Source organism: Pygoscelis adeliae, unplaced genomic scaffold (assembly GCF_000699105.1).
Source record: "Pygoscelis adeliae isolate BGI_AS28 unplaced genomic scaffold, ASM69910v1 Scaffold500, whole genome shotgun sequence".
NCBI classification, from domain to species: domain Eukaryota; kingdom Metazoa; phylum Chordata; class Aves; order Sphenisciformes; family Spheniscidae; genus Pygoscelis; species Pygoscelis adeliae.
This window is the reverse complement of record NW_008823918.1, coordinates 476,255-493,807: the sequence shown is the minus strand read 5'-3', so window position 1 is coordinate 493,807 and position 17,553 is coordinate 476,255. Positions and strand designations below refer to the sequence as shown.

The window sequence follows — 17,553 nt, the reverse complement described above, 5'->3', positions numbered from 1 at the left end:
AGGTAGGAAAGAATCTGTGGAAGCTTTTGCTAGGGAAAGACATCCAGAACTGTTGCATGAACTCTGGACAGAATGTCATGTATGTAGTTATTCGAACTATTATTAAAAGTAACATAGTTATTACTTAAGCCCCTGAAGAAAAAACCCTAACGAACACAGGATAGATACACAGGTGAATATATTTGAACTTTTTTGTATAATAAAGTTACCAACAAAAAACAGGCAACGCTTCAAAGAGGAAAGCCACCAGGAAAAGAATAATAAATTAAAAGCACAGAGGTATCATTCTTTGCAAAGAGAAAAAACAAACTCCTGTCAAAAGCACTCCCAAATTGTTTCTCTTTTTAAGCAGTGACATTGAAATTTTAGCATTGATGAATGCTGATAGCATAGAAGTCAGCAGATTGGATGTGAAGTAAACAGGCCTTTTAAAACACATAAATGCACATTTAAATTCATTCTGTGCTGATTTACAATGTGTAAAATCTCAAATACACTCATTTTGAGTGTCATACCAATTCCCCTCAAAAATATGTTCACTAACACGTTCATGATTCCAGAGCAACTTACAGAAATAAACTGTTTTGAAATCCTACTTTCTTCAAAAAGGCTTTTATTTTTGCTAATTTTGGCTTGCTTAGAGGATCCTGTGTTTCACGGGTACAACCGAGCCTTGCCAAAGTGCTTTCACAAGCTGAAGACTGGCCGGGGAGTACCACCAGTGATAAGAGAGCTTTAGTCAAACCAAAAAGCAATTCTCCATGAAAAATTAAACACATAATTATCCAATGAACATAATATCACAGTATTTACTCTCTTAAATTATTATTAATTTTATTGCAGGTACAAAGAATAGAATGGACTGCAACTTGCTTTCTTTAATGAGCCAACTTCTTTTTCTGCCCTCTCTCTTCTACAAGGTTTTTAAGTTGACCACCTATACCCAGTTTGTCTTATACTTGTCTTTGTCCCTGTATCTTGCTGTGTTGACCATCACTGACAAAAGAGCCCCACGCTTTCAAATCCTGGCTATAAACTAATTTCTGCTATATCCTCCACCACCAAGGAAAGTACAAGGTAGTTTTTTCTAATAATTACCCATTAACAATTTTTTGTATGTAAGGATCAGGGCATTACACCCTTTAATAAGCAAATGCATGGAAACCTCTACAGCTACCTTTTGTAATACCATTAAAGACTAACCTTTTGTAACCGTCAGCTGCCCTCTACTTCAAAGCGCACACTCTTTGAGGCTGACCTGGTGTTGCTGTTTGTTTTGTGAGTTGCCTGGCAGAGACATCTGAGCAATGGAGAATGAAAACAGTGAGAAAACATCTTCACCGGCTAGCCCAAATTAGCTGGAGAGTTAGCAGAAGGCTACTCTGAACGACAGCAGTGGTGGCACGCGGATCACCTATAGCCAAGGAACTAGAAACTGAGAAGATGCTACCCCCTCTTCATTTACAGTAAAAGCAGATTCTAGAATATTTTACAGGTAAAGATTAATTTAATACACTTGTTTTGAAACTGAAGGGAGTCTTCATAATTAAACATAGAGCATTAACAAAGAAGTCACAGTACCAAGAGCTGAAGTAACCTGAAGTAATTTGCTGAAGTACTCTCTCATGGGTGAAGGTAGAAAAAAACCACTGTTTAGTAGTTTTCTTCCACCATTTTCACTGCTCCTTATTTCAGCTTACAAGGACCCCAGTCTCTCCTGCAACTGCAGATGCACAAACAACAGGAACATGTTCCATTAAACGTTGTATGCCAAAACCTACATGCAGTTAAGCTTGACCAAACAGTTTCTAGGAGCTTGAACATATTTGCTTTCCTGACAAAAATTCTGCAAACAAAAGCTCCTTCTATAAGTAAGGTACACGTGCCTTTGGTACATGTCCATCAAAAAGATTCCTTCCTTGGGAGATAAAAGCGAGCTTCTCTCTCTCCTCTGACTGATCAAACAGCAATACGCCATTTTTGCATGATGGAAACCACACAAACACATTCCTGGGCAACAGGAGACAGGAAGAAATTTCCAGTGTCCACTCCTTCCCCACCTCCCCTGAACCGGAATTAAGCCAATACAGAAACTTTCAATTCAGGCTCCTCTTGGACCTGAAAAAGAAACCCAAAATCTGTAGGTATGCAAATGCAAACCATTCCGCCATATGAAATGTTGCACTTGAAAGTGAGAAAACGCATTTCAGTGATGCGGACGATAACTTGCAATGCTTCTCTAATACTAGTGACCAGCTGAGATCCATTTCTCCGTCATAGTTATTAAAAGAAATAAAAAGCTTGATTCTTTCGTATTAGCTTTGAATTAAATTTTGCTGCAATTTCTTTTGTCCTCGCTACGTTGTCCTCTAACAAGTTCTGTAGAGGAACACAGTAATTTAGGCAGAGCTCAGGTTATATGGCTACACCAAGCAGCACGGTACAGAAATACTAAAGCTCCTGTGGAAAGGGAAAGATGGGTAAAGGAGAAAGCTGTGATGTGATGTTACTCCAGCAGGACACAGTCACAGGTGCCTTCAACACACGCTCCAGAGGCACCATGGTGGGACACAGCTCTGGGTCAGTGCTTGCAGTATTAGCAGAAGAAGCTGCTGTTGAGAAGCAGCCAGGTGTTAAGCCAACCCAGCACACCTTATTGTGCAGACCTACCTCTGATGAAGTAAAACAAAGGGAAGCTGCGTACTACCTGAACCAGTGGACTCCTTTCTTCTTCACAAACTACGCTACCTGGGAAGAAGCATTCACTGGTTTTTGACCTACTTCTACATAAGCATTTTCACTCATACTTGAGCTGCTTGAGGAAAGCAAGCCTTTTTCTTTTATTCTCCTCATATATGGTTATATTCAGTTTATATTTCTATTTAGACAGTTTTTCAAGCCATTGCACTTTTTCCACTGTAAAATTCATCCTTTGGGAAAGGATATATAGTAAATGTTAAAAAAAAAAAAAATGGTGCTAAGAAGTGAACTTATTTCACGTACTAAGTTCATTCTTGAGATTAAGATTTCTTATCTCTTCTCAGCCCTATTTCAGTTCAAATTTGAGTTCGGTGAAGATTTCACAACTGCTCAGACTAAGCTCCAGTTTGAGAACGGACTTTGAATCCTCTTTGGATTCAGATTCTTCTTGGTTTTTACTTTGCCCAGCTTCCTCTACCTTCTCTGCCCTTTCACTGCAATGCCCCATGGTGTAAACACACTTTCTGAGAAAACCAAGAAGCACCAGTCCTTCAGTCCAGCTTTTCTCCTGATAAAACTCACACTGGCCAATAAAGAAAGTAAGTTTCACGCAACTTTGGCAGATACCTAACACAGCATAAGCATGGAGTGCCTGCCTTAGTTTATTTTGAGGGTCTGAACCAGCACAATCTTCCAAAGTGGTGCTGGAAAGCCAGGTGACGAGCTGGATGTGCCCTCCTGTGTACGCAGCCTCATGCACAGCTGAGAGCAGCTACTGTGTACTCATTGCTCATGCCATACCCAAGCAAGCAAAGCTTGGGAATGGCTTGCTTGGGCACCATGTTTGGTGCCATCAGTCCCTGGATTCATAATTTAAAATCCTATCCGATCAATTAAACAGAATACTGAACAGAAAATAGAAGTAATTTATGAATGCGGCCACATCATTTTGGTGATGACCACCACCCTAGACTGACTACACCACCTGGGTAACTGGAGACTTCTGTATAGATTATTTAATAACTAAACAAAATAGCTTGTCGAATACATTCACAAATTATTCAAATTAAAGAGGAAAATGCTTCAGAAAGACAAAATGTAGTTTATAAAAAGGAAAGTGTCCTTTTGCAAGAGAGTTTTTTTCCTCTTGAAGGAAAGAAAACATCACAACGAAATGGCAAATACTAGTAAATCACCAGTGCTAAGTGACTTTTGTATGATTTCTCAACTGCAGTCAACATTCAATACAAGAGGCGAGCTCAGATTTCAAAGAATAAAATGTTCTGCACAGAGAAAGCAAGGGTTTTAAAGGACAAGCATAGCAGAGGAGTATCATTACTGATGCATCTTATTCTGTGCTTATTCAAACCGGGTGGGTGTGCCTTCTGCATAACCATCTGATGTGTGATCTTACAGTTACATTACCCATGCCAAAATCCATAACAAAACCTCTTAAATTAACTGATCTTTTTAGAGCAAAAGTAGGTTTTAAGTAATGATGCTGAATATAGTATATGCAAATACATGTGCCAGCTTATTTCAAGAGAATTTCAGCCATTCTTATGAAGCTTTTACTAAACTTTCAAATGGCTTGATGAAAAACCATCAAATATTAAATTCCTAAGAATTCGTAATAATGTATTTCCCCATGATTGCACAACCTGGTCACATATGGAAGTAGTCAGATACTGGTCTAGATTAATAAATCATGATTTTATTAATCTTTTCAGATACCTCTGCATACGATGTTCCACGCTTGCTAAAGCTTAACAACGGTAGATTGCTTGATTGATTTAGCAAATCAAATTAATTGCTTCAATAAAATTTGTGTCTGATTTTTTTTCCTTAGTTTTGCTTCTTGGAGGAGGTTATCATAGATCTACAGAAGTTAAAACCAGCTTTCACTGGATGTGACCTTTTCAAAACCACACACAAGAATGTCCACACGGGGCCAGATCAAAACTCTATCTAGCCCAGGATCCCATCCTCCCGTGCAACCCCAAGTGGCTGCCTAAGGAAGAGTAAAAATAGAGCAGGCAAGATGCTTCTCCCCTGGGGACTTCCCAAGCTAGATGTGGTTTCCCCGTATTAAGTAACTCTTAAGAGATTTCCCTTCTGTGAACTTCTCCACTACCCGTTGAACTCAAGTAAACTTTTAGCATCCACAGCACCTGTGGGCAAGGAAGCCTACTTCCCCTTCATTCAGTTCATTGATTATTTGTATAACAACGGACACAGTGACTAGTTGAACCACTTTGTCCATGCAATCCGCTAGGGCTTTTTTTTTGTTTATTTGTTTGTTTGTTTTAAGTTTGCTACTTTGTCCACCTCTTCTCTTCATCCATCATCTCTCTCTTTCAGGCTCAGGACTCCTAGCATGTTTAACTAAACCTGCGGCAGAAGCTATTCCTACTTTTGGTCAGAGAAACACCATGAGGATGAAGATCTTCCAGTTCCATAGATTTGATTTGGGGTGAATTTGGGGAAGTGAAGTGGGAGAGCGAGGAAAGGGAAAGTGATCAAAGTTCAAAGCTTCAGATGGTATTTACAACACCGGCAAACTCCAGATTACCTGCAGCAGCACAGTGATGTGCCATTGTTTTTCCTATTCCTAATACTTCTTAACAATGCTTGGGTTTTGTTTCTGGAGGGGAGTTTGGGGGGGGTATTTGGGTTTTTTTGTTGTTCTTGGTTTTGTTTTCTTTTTTCTTGGACTGGTACTGAACACTGAATAGATGCCTTCAAAAACCTCTCATAAAAACTCCTAACCCAGTTACCTCAGGCCTGAGCACTATGAGCTGTTCCAGAACTCATCATTTTATATACGAAATTGGAATTGTTCCGATTTTCCTGTTCTCACTTAAGTAACCCAAGTTTTTCTTCTATTTCATACATAAAAAAAACACAGTTTCTGAAAAATTAACCTTCAAATTACTATTAAAAGCTGTTTACTAGAGTAGTTGACACTGGTAAATTTGGACAGATTAGGATTAGATGTAGAATTGTGCAGTAATTCCCTAACTGCACAGATCTGTGATGAAAATACATTGCTTCTTCAAGTCAAACCATACATAAATATACTGTGCCTTCTGTTAACTCGGGCATTTTTAGCTAGTGCTTTACCAAGTACATCCCTCACCCCAGAAAACGATCATAGCTGAGAGCAGCTTACAAACATCAGGTCACGGAGTTAAAAAGAATACATTACTGCACCATAAATCTGACAAGCATATTTCAGCATTTATTCCCAGGGCACAAGTGGCTGTCTGTAATTTAATAGCCTTTGCAAAAGCAGAAGTATTTTGAACTTAGCCTCCCTTTCCCCGCCCCAGTTAAATATTTTATCATATAACGCATTGGAATCCACGTCAGTTGATGCATATCTGTACACACTGGGTTCAAAGGTGTGTACGTGTTTACATTTGCAGGACGGTTTTTCTAGAAGGGAAAGGAAAGAGGAAATATCATCCACATTAGTCAACCTTCTTACTCTAGTCCCAGCAATCAGCCACAGCAGCTTTCAGAATTTTTCTTTCTGAGTCAGTTTCTGAAACCGCGCTCCCTTCCTGAGCAGACGGGAGCGCGGGGAGGGCGCAGTCGATACGCTGGAGGGCAGGGCTGCCGGGAGGACTGGCTCTGCAGGAATCTCATGACATTCAAAAGAGGACAAAGTCCAAGTCCTGACCCCGGGATGGACATAACCCCTGTGATGGCAGAGCGGGGTGGGGAGCTGGGCCTGGGGGTCCTGTTGCGCTGAATGCCAGCTAGCAGCAGACCCCGGCAACGTCGACCAACAGCACCTGGGGCTGTACGAAATGGAGCGTGGCCAGAAGGCTGATGGACCTGATCATCCCCTCTTTCCTCAGCGCTCGTTACGCCACGTGCTGCACCCTCCAGTTTGGTGCCCCCCAAGTACCGGAAAGACACTGGTAAACTGGAGCAAGAGACATTGGTAAACTGGAGCAAGTTGAGTGGAGACCACCAGGATGGTCTGGGTTAGAGATCCTGAGCTTGATCATCCAGCTTGTTCAGCCTGGAGAAGAGTTCTCCAGTTGGGTTTTCCTTTGTTGTTGTTGGGTTTTTTCTTTTGTTTCTTAAAGACAACAGATCTCTATCATTTAAAAGAAACATGAAAAGATCATGCCTTTGAAATGTGGTTAAGCTTGGCTGCTATCTAGCACTCTTCATTCCCCCCCCAACTCTTCTTGACTTCTAACCATGTGGCAAGACATGATTTCATTTAACTGATTTCAGTGACAAGACGAAAACAACCCTGCAACCCTCTTGACATGCGCTTTATAAAAATGTTTGAATTTGTTATTGCATTACCAATTACGTTCTGTAGTACTCACAGCAGAAAACCTGTTAATGCTACTTTGAAAGATACTATGAGTGCTCCAATTAAGCAGTCATAAAATTAGAGTTGAAATCTCTGGAAGCGGTGTAACAATAGTATTAATCACAGCTCAGAATAAAAATGGCCAAAATTAGGGTTTTGTATGAAGTAGGATCCAGAACTGTCAATACACTGTTCAGCTTTACTTTCCCTATTTACAGAGTGTGGTTAACAAACTCCTGTATCCATGGAAAATTTCAAGAAGTCAGCTTCCCCCCAGTATTAAAATATAGGAGCTCTTCCTATTGAGTTGTCTCTCTACAGAAAAGCTAACAACTTCAGCAATTTAGTGGTAAAATACAATTAAAAATAATAAGATAGTGAACTTGCATACATGTTCTGTATAATTGATATTAAGGTAACACAAGCCTATTCTTTGTAGAAGTCCTTCAACTTCTAACCTCAGACACAAGCACCTTTTTTGTATGAAAAAAAAAATCACCACCAAAAAATGCAGGTTTTCTCTTTACCTTCTTTTGTAACTCACTGCTACTCATCCAAATTGCTTTCCTCTCTCTACTGCATTGTTTTATAAACTGCATTTAATCCTGGGATGTTAGGGGATTGATGTGCATGCTTAAAATGAATACAGATGCCTCAGGTTTAGATGGATTCCTGCGGGAATCCTAAAAGGTTAGAGACACTGCTCTTAACACAAAGCAAAAGAGCATTGAAAAAGTATTGCAAAGGCTTTTAGTAGTAATGGTTTTGTACCCCCCCAAAAGTTATTCCAGAGATACTTTTAAAATGTAATGGGATCAAAAATGAGAACTTTGAACAAACCAACACCTTTCAGCAGAAAGCTACTGTAACCTCCTTCGGCAAATCATTCAGTTTTGTAGCATAACTATTTAAATTCCAATATAAAGCTATAGACCTGTGTCACTAGAGGTACCTGAATTGCTCACGATACAACTAACACAACTAATGGCGTTTTTTTCCACTCTGTTCAGACTCCTCCTGTATCCTTGTAGGTACAGGTATACAACTCCAGAAGCATTTCATTCTCACAGCAGAATCATCTCACGAAATAGATAAATGGTAAAAATCAAACACTATCAAGAGTATAATCCCATAAAGGAAGTGTAAATTATTAATTGTTAGATTTCTCAACAGAAAAAATGAACCATCTCAAACATTTCTCTTAATGACCAGAAACTTCACAGATACAAGTAGAAAGATTAAATAATACCACACCCAACACTTTATAGACTTTACACCAAAGAGTTGAAGGTCAATTTCTTGCAAGTGTGGTCCAAAGTCTGCAACATATTTTATTGCCTACAATGGTTTTACGGGAATGATTTAAAGCTTATGCAAATTAATGACATGAGTGTGAATATTTTACAGTAAGCACAACGGTTTCACGACACTGATAAAATACACTCTGTTTTCATTTTCTTTACCTCTGTGCAGCTGTCATCAGTATGAATAAAAGTTAAACATGCGAAATGCATGATCTTGAAATGAGTTAAATCCTAAACAAAATAAATACAGCAATTTCAATGTTTAGAATATGGTTTTGCCAAGGAAGATTAGGTGCTGTAAATATTACCCATTTCTATGAAAATGCCCATAGCAAAAATAAAATTTCCACACTTACAAAGTCATAGGAACATTTCTGGAGTCACTTTGAAGTGAGGGTGCTGCACTTTTCCATTTCAAGGGAAGTGTCACTAGGAAACTCAGTTACCACAATAAAAGCCTATTACAACCACGTGTGTAAGAAATGTTATTTCCCTGAATATAAGAAAAGGAAAAAAAAAAGCAGCATTCATTGTTCTATTTAAATTTTGGTTAAATGGTTTGCATTTTAGCTTTCAAGACACACAAAACGCTGTCTTTTATTCCTTTCATCTCAACGTGAATTCAAAGATAGTTTCTTAGACCTTTATGCCCAAGCCTGTGGGGTGATTGACTCTTCAGTCACACAGGTGTAAGCTGGAGACCTCACACTGGTATAAGTTTTGGGCTAACTACTATCGTACTTCTTGCACTGAAGCATTTGGCTTTCATCCAGTCCACAACTTTCTATTCTACACAAAATAAAAAGGCAGGAAAGGGTGGTTTTGTGTTGTGTGTTTTGGGTGTTTTGTTTTTTTCTTTTTTTTTGAAGCCAAATTAGAACTAGGATTTTCAAATCATTAAAATGTGTGTTTCTTGGAAAAAATCACAGCAAAACCAGGTTCAGCTCCATCACTCTTATTATAAGCATGAAATTCTTGAGCAAAAAAAGATTTCAAGAAGATATAGTAACTCTGCAAATACATTAGATACAGAAGAAGACCTAAGTATGAATTCAGTATTATCAACAGCAAACACCAGTTCTGACCTACCTGTCCACAAATTGACTTGCCTTTTTTTCTTTTTTTTAAGCCTCCATTTTCAGGGTATTTGACTCTGCCTCCTTTGAACAAAATATGGCAGTTCTTCTTGAAGCACAAAATGGGATACAAGTCCCAAAAGAGTATCTCATCATTATACCCCAAGCTTCCAGGTAAGTCGCATGCCAGACTGTTCAAACAGCTGAGCATTACTGGCAAAGCAACCCTAAAAAATTCCTCCAAAGACTGAGATGTGGTACTGCTTTCACAATTAAAGCTCTCCAAAAATCAAATTTCTAAGAGCGCTGACAACAATCCTCCAGTCAAAAAGACCATCTTGTCAGTGGTTCCTATGCAGATTGCCTTTTTCAGTGATCTATTTGGCAGTGGCAACATTCATCACATAGAACTGAAATTTCACTTTGTCTTCTGACCCTGCAGAAGAAAGCATCCTGAGCAGGAAACAGGAAACCCGGCACATTCCCCAGGACTAGACAGGAAGAACATGAAAGTCATGAGAAACCATCAACTTAAAAAAAAAAAAAAATTCTCTTTTCTAATTAGCAACTAAAGGCTACAGTTAGTTTCCTACCACATGAAGAATGGGAAGTTGCTAAAGGATTGAACGTAGCACTGGAAGAAGCTACATCTGCATTCAACCCCTCTCTGCTACTGTTTCACTGCTATTTTCAGGAACCCTATTATATCTGTACATTTAGTGGCTGCACCCAAAAAGACAAGTGAGGCAATTTCATCACTGAAAGGAGGTGCTGGTGGTACTGTAATCTGAATGACGGGATAAAGAAGGTAGGTACTAGAGGATGCTTTGTGTTTGGCTTAACCTGGTGCTAGAAGGCTTCCTTTTCCAAGAGCCCCTAAAAGGAGATGGGTGCTTAGTATGGGACAATAGTTGAGATATAGCAGACAGTAATTCTGTACATATGTTTAAAATAGTTTATGTTGGTATGATTGCTATAATCATTCATTCTTATTTAATCATGAGAAAACCCCATGAAACGTTACCTGCTCCCAATGGATGAAGAGCGGCAGAACATACGCTTTCGACCACATTACTTAGCAACTATTCCATTTTATCAAGCTTTACTTTAAACGCATCTAATCTCTGAACAACTTTTTTATGGTATTTTAAATTCAGAAAGTATTCTCTCTGAACTGAAATAGGAGAGCCTGTCTCAAAAATTCAGCTTCCGAAATGCTTGAACACAAGGATGAATGTGACAGATAACAGTTGTTACTTCTCTCCAGTTGGCTCTAGTTATATGGAGCTTTATGCTACAGAAAGCACAGCATTCAAATTTTTCTAGGGTTGTTTTTTGCTTCAGGAAATTATGAAAAATAATTGAGCTAAAGGAGCATTAAATCGATAAGTTCAAATTACCCAGAAGATAGAAATGCCAAGGCTAGACTGAGAGCTCCATTACTTCATCTCATGTATGCGCTCAATCCCACTTCAGAAAGACTTCTCTGACAGGGTTTTCTGTTTGCTTCATAAGATATACACTGCATTTAGTGTACAGGATTGATAATGAATACAAGAAAAAGTACAGCGCAGCAAGAAGTTGAAGGCCTTATCCAAATACCAAGCTTTGCAAGGTGCTGAGATACTTCCAGCTATCTTTGGAGACCATTTCTGAGTTTCACTCAAGACCTACTCTAAATATAACCCTATAGTAATAATATTAATAGAAGCCAAATATTTTAATTTGATATTTTATTGAAGAATGAAATTAATGTAGTAAAACTTCAACATCAGGACTCAGAGCAGCTTTAAAAAAAGTTTGCTGTTTCGGATTAAGGCAGTGAATTGTTTCATTATTTTTTTGCTTGGTTTAATGTTTTCATCTATTAACCCACCATTGTTCGGATTTATTATTAGTGTTTGATGAGATTCTTTAAGTGGATACCTCATTTTACAGAATTAGAATTTTTTTCAGATAGAACAATTAATTTGCTTGAAAGACAAGACAAATTTTAGTTATGACATCAGTCTGATTGTTCAGGCTGCCTCCTTTAAAACCAATAATTGGGATAACAAATTCCATCAGAATTGAAACTCTCACTTTTAACTCCATGGCATGATTTTACTAAGAACCCTTCCACAGCTGGGAACAACTGGGTGTGTCACCTCTAAAGAGCTGGGTAAGGAAGTGCTTAACATTTTTAAATAGTAACCGTGCTGACAACTGAGAGTCGCTAAGCTCATATTACATTCTTTGACAGAACTAAAAAAAAGCCAAAAACAAACAAACAAAAAAACCCCAAAACCCACAAATGAAATATTGGGACAACCTTGCATTAGTATAAAAAAAAAATCCTAGGCTAAAAAAAAAAAAAATCAATATAATAAAAGAATTGAAGAGGAACACATACGCATTTAGACAAAAAACTAGCCATGAAACAAGAAGATATGCACATGACTGCAGGACACGGTATGTGAGGAATAAATCCATCTGGATAATCTTTATTGGAACACATGACATTACTGTACTACACCACTGAGCAATAACTTCTGCAGATTTACAGAAAGACTGAACTATAAGTCTCAGACATTAATCCACACTCCAATTTTCATTGGCAAAAAAGAAACCATCCATGCCAGTATGTTTTTCCACGTCACCTGACAACTAATCTCATTGCCGATCTGGCAAAGCATAAAGTTTGCAAGGCTTTGAACAGCAACCAGTAATTTTAACCAGCCCTCTTCACACAAACTTCTAAACAATAAAATTTTAAGGAGCTTCGTCTTTGCAAAAAAGAATAATCACCTGGAACTGAGGATCTGGATATTTAAGAGGATTCTTGCCTCTCCTGTCCCAGATACTAGTAGTAATTACAGAAAAGGGTTTCACATTATGCCCGTGCATCATCTCAGTTGCAATAAAAAAAACAAAATACAAGTGAAAGCTGCAACCTCATTACCAGAGAGGAAGACTATTTCTTAGTATAGCTTCTGGCAAGCCATGAGTAACAGAGGGTCTCTACCTTAACTCAGGTGACACAAGAACATTACACCTTGTACAAATAAAGAGTTTCGTATTTCTTAATGGCTTGACATTATTGTTGATGAGACAGAAAGATAGAGTGCTATCAGTAAAGGTACAGTGAAAGGCAGCAAGCACACTCAGAAATGAGATACGAGGAGAAAATAACTTTTCCTGCTGGGAAGGGAGCCTGCCCAGGTGGGACAGGACAGCGGTCTGAGATGCCAACAGCCTGAGCGCACGTGACTTCCCATGAGGCAAGAAGGAGGACATACGACATGCAACTGCCAGGCAGCAGAGACAGGAGGAACAGAGGGAACACCTCTTCATCATCCTCAGAGGGGAAGCGTTCCTCCTGCAGGACCTTCCCAGCACCAGAGGCATCGGAGCAATTAGACAAGTCTACAGAAGGCCAAGTGTGGCAGGGACAGAGATGCAACCTCCCAGCCAGTGTCAGAGACTGGTTTTGCTCTGACATAAGATGACAACTTTCACGTCCTTCTTAGCAACAGAAGCAGACCCACCCTTTTAATGGTACCTTCCTCTTATCTATTTTCCGCATACAAGGAAAATCAGGCATTTTCTTACGCCCAGCAGTACCTACATGTATCCTACCAGCGCACTTGTTCTCAGCCATCCCAGCCTGAAAAGCTGACTGTTCAAGCATCAGTTTATTTAATCTATTTTGGGTAGATAAAAAGCACACGCTAACGGTGGTGCAACACCAGAATGCAGCAATGCTGCCGAGGTGTCAAAATACACACTGCTTCAGGCACATGTTAATGTTATCCTGTACAACCTATCGCAGCTGGTTTAAGATGTGGGCCATTAGCCTCAGGTGATGGTGGCAAAATGAATTTGCTAAGGAATGTTAGGAAGCCAAAAATGAAATGCAATCTTTTATAAAAATCAGCATGTAAAAAAAAAAGTTTTCCCTCTTTGTGACAAGAAATTATTTACTTTTAACGCTGAGTCCAAGGTTAACAGAGGATAATGCGAAAGCAAGACATGAAACAGTATCCCTTTTCTGAGGCCTGGCATCCTACAAGTTCTGAAGAAATTTGCAATTCAGCTTGAATGTATGAAATAAGTAATTTCTATTAAATAATAATAATAATAAAAAAGATCAGATAAAGTTCCTGATCAGACACAATTTCTCTCCTGACACACATATGACTCTCTCTGGAAACCCTCTGAAGAGCAGCTTGCCCTCTGGGTAATCAAGTGATGCATAATTAACTTTTCAATGGAGAGAGTTATCTTCATATAACTTATTTCCTTCATTTCTTGGAATAAAAAACTTCCCTCCCATCCCTCCTCAAACTCCTAAACATGTCAAAATGTGCTAGCATAGTTAGGTTACCACTTTACAGCGTGCTCAGATACAGAAGTTCTGAGTTACTCTGTAAGCATTTTACACACACTGTGGGACTGTCATATGATACGTAACGTGTGGAAAATCAAACTTACATTGGAACAAATTAGAAGAGCACGGCTATACTGCTGGCAACTCTTTCAACTTTAACCCAGACTCCTTGTCCATAAGAAGTACTCAACAGTTAAATCTGGGGTTTTGAAAAACACTAATTAATCCGTTGCCGAGTAGGTGTGATGTAAAACCCCCGTTGCCTTATGACGACTGCAAATTCCAGCCTTACTCTCTGCTTTTGGAGCCGGAAAGGGAACCGGTGGAGCTGAAAGGACCCCAGAAAACCCCGGTTACAGACCCACTGGATGAATTTCATGGCTGACCTCACCTAGGCACTGCGGTTAACGTAGGGACGAGTCAGGCAACGTACCTTGCACAACAGTTTGCTAACTCGACCTCTGTGGGGTTTCAGCTTGTCGCTATTGACGCTGCTGAAGACCAGCTCCTGGCAGCCTCCAACCCTTCCCAGCTATACCCTTGGAGCAAACCTCCGCCAAAGTAACTTTAGCAAGGGTTTTGTGGATAATTAAAGCGTGACAGAGGTTACCAACCCTCCAGCTTTCCGTATGACGTAGGAACCAGTGGGGAGAATACCGGCGCCCTGGAAAGGCGCCAAGTCCCTAAACATCGCGTTAGTGAGAAATTATGTTTCAGGTGTGAGTCAAAGATTGGAAAACGCGTTGCCATCTCAAGCATCAGACCTCAAAACGGTACGAACTTTCATTCTGAAAGCAGGCAGAGCGTATGTCAACATGCTACCACCCGATCCACCCAGAAGAGATTTCTTTCTAATTAAAGCAGTCGTGTGTCATTTCACAGTATTTTTTTTTCCCTTGTATTTACAGAAGGATTACTGCCTATTCCGCTTTGATAAAACTGGTAATTTAAGACAGGAATCCATTCTTAACATTTAACCTGACAGGTTTCCAGCAAAACTCACTAAAGCTTTTCTTTTTTTTTTTTTGAGACTCAACAATAAACTCACCCTTTGTACCAACACGGTAAAAACGGCTAATGCTGTAACAAAGCAAGATGCCCCAAGACGATATTTTTTCCACGACACATTTATCTTAAAACACCTGTTAAGCATCTACATATTAAAGCTCCACCTGAATCTCTCAGAAACTAGTAATAAAACTCGTGTTAGGATACACAGCAGTCCTGAAATTTGAGAATCCACTAATTGTATTTCAGAACCAAACCACTGCTATTTCACAGCAAAACTCTCTTCTCTGTAAACATGACAATTACCTTTTGTGCAATTCAGTACTTGGTTTCTACTCACACACTGACACCCCCCCCCCTCCTTGACAGGAGATGTGACATTGGGTGACAAACACCTGATTAAAATACGGAGTGGCAAGACCTGCGGTCCTTTAGGAACACCGTACCAGGTCCTCAGAGCCATTCAGGTAAGTATCAGAAGTACCACCTCAGCCTTTCAGATTCTACACCGGTAATGTCAAAGCATAAAGGGAAGTGATGCTTTCAATAGCATTTAACAGTTAATTTTGCTCGAAGTTTAAAATAACCTGAACAGCTTCCGTCTCATATATTAAACGCTGTAAATATTCATTAACAATTAGTTTGCTTGAAAGGCATAATACTACTTCATTTTCTAAATTAAATTTGTGCAAATCTTATCTACCAGCCTTAACAATGCCTAAACCCTCACCACAGTATTCAGAACTGCTCGTACCAGATTAAAAGAAGAATTTTCCATAGGCAAACATTTAAAAAAAAAAAAAAAAAAAAAGGACTGTGAAACAGCTTAAAGGGAGAAGGGGAGGGAAAAAACAAAACCACAAAACTCACTTGACTGTAACTCGATTGGACAAATCCTGAAGATCTCCTGGGTGAAAAAGCTGAGCTTCTTTCAGTCCAATATTTTCGCACGCTTTCAGAAAAACATTAATATTATCCTGCGAAGAGAAGTAGAAAGCAGTTGCTTAGTTAAAAGCACTAAGCAGGTTTTGCAAGATGATTAGTGTGAGCCTCTAAATGTCAAAGTCCAGCTCACGGAAATAATACTGAAAAAGCAATCTTCTGGATCATAAACACAGGTCGTTCCTCATGCACACAGACAGGCTGGTTTGCGATCTCGGTGACTGAGGGTACGTTAACGATTACCTGGCATAAGGCAGCGGCGAGCCAGTAGGCAGCAATCTCCACTTTGATGTCAGCTCTGCTCAGCAAACAAACGCCCTCTTCCTAGCTTTGCACGACAAGCCTCACCTCTTGCCTTTAAAAATAACTCCAGCTACTGACATTCACCACCCAGAAACTCTCGGCAGGGGAGGAAGAAGAGGAGGGACGCGCTGTTTCTATGCTCACAGACCGATGAGGGAATGCTGCACCTGGAGTCTCGGTTTGGTTGCTGAGCAAAGCTCCACAGAGACAGAAACCAAATCGTATTCAGCTCTGCTGCTTCCTTACTTGGGGGGTTTTCTCTCCTTTGCGTTCCTCCCCTTCCTCTCCACACCCCCCCCCAGCTCACACGAACATATAACAAAATATAGTTGCCGTGTATTACAGCACCCACCTGCTGCACCTGCTGCAGATCAACCGATTAGCGAGAGCAAGGTTAAAAAAAATATTAATAATAAATCTAATGATATAGAGAGAGATTATACAACTTGTGATCTCTTTCCACTTCATAAACAATAGGCAAGAAATTCCTTCTTGTTAAGGCGGAATGCTATCAACAACAAAAGAATGTGCCCTCTTGAGCACTTGCTCCCTTCAGCTGAAAGCCAAAGGAAAAGGTACACAAAGTTACTTAATTCATAAGCTACGCACAGCCCTGTCATTCGAAGGCTTTGTAAGTCAAGGTACTGGCATCAGAGTTTCACAGCATGGAAAAGCTCCGCTTCAGCAATTTAATACACTTTAAACTTTTTTTTTTTTAACATATACTCACTGGATGTAACGATTATTCCATCATTTAAAAGTTATTTTCAAAAAATCCACAAAGAAAACAGCAGCTGCTTCTAATACAGACTTTAAAAAGTAAAACAAATACTTTAAACAAGTAAAGCAAAGCCAAGAATGCCCACAACCTTCTGTTTTGAAGGTCCCTAGGATTCTAGTATTTCTTATCAGTCTGTAAACATGGCTTCATTCAAGGAAAATATTTGAACAAGGTATTCCCCATGCAGGCTACGGGCTCCGCATTACCACATCCAAAAGATCCAAGTGTCTCACACGGTGAAGGTTATGTCCCAAATCCTAATGGGGGCTGTTCTGCTGGGGCAGAGGAGACAACATGACAATGATGATGGGGGACATGACATGGTGGTGGATGAGCGGAGGGGGCTAGGAAGGATAGAGGACAGGCAACCTCACCTCTGCCTCAGCACCAGCTCCTGCAGTACCCAAGGGGCTGCCTGCACAAGTGGCCAAGGTAGAGCTTCATGCTGGGGATGCAGCCTCAGGAGGGGCATTTAGTCTTCCTTTCCATGCAATGTCTCTACAGGGAAAGCTGGTGAAATATGGCATTTTTAGTCTATTAATAATTGAGTGTCACATTAGCACCAAAACCTCCAGGACTTGAAAAGGCATCGCTTCTTCTGCATGCAAGAGACCACAGGTTAAAGACCCATTGCGAGAAGGAGAGGAACTACTTGGTTAAACACCACCACCACACGTGCGACTACCAGGTCAGTATTTAGGGGTCTGGGGAGTCCAAGGAACAGGCAGGCA

General features: G+C 39.9%; 1 protein-coding gene across 2 annotated transcripts in view; it reads right to left on the bottom strand.

Moving 5' to 3' along the window:
- The window catches only part of LMO7 (LIM domain 7), a 75,826-nt gene extending 59,774 nt beyond the window's left edge, over positions 1 to 16,052 (bottom strand). The window contains exons 1-2 of one of the 2 annotated variants that reach the window (XM_009319553.1): positions 15,982 to 16,052; positions 15,667 to 15,773 (exon numbers count right to left, since the gene is read on the bottom strand). The gene's annotated coding sequence lies outside the window, so the exon portion shown is untranslated. Of the gene's footprint in view, positions 1 to 15,666; positions 15,956 to 15,981 lie in introns of those variants that run through there. The other variant, XM_009319547.1, reaches the window with a different exon arrangement.
- Between the last annotated feature and the right edge of the window lie 1,501 nt (positions 16,053 to 17,553).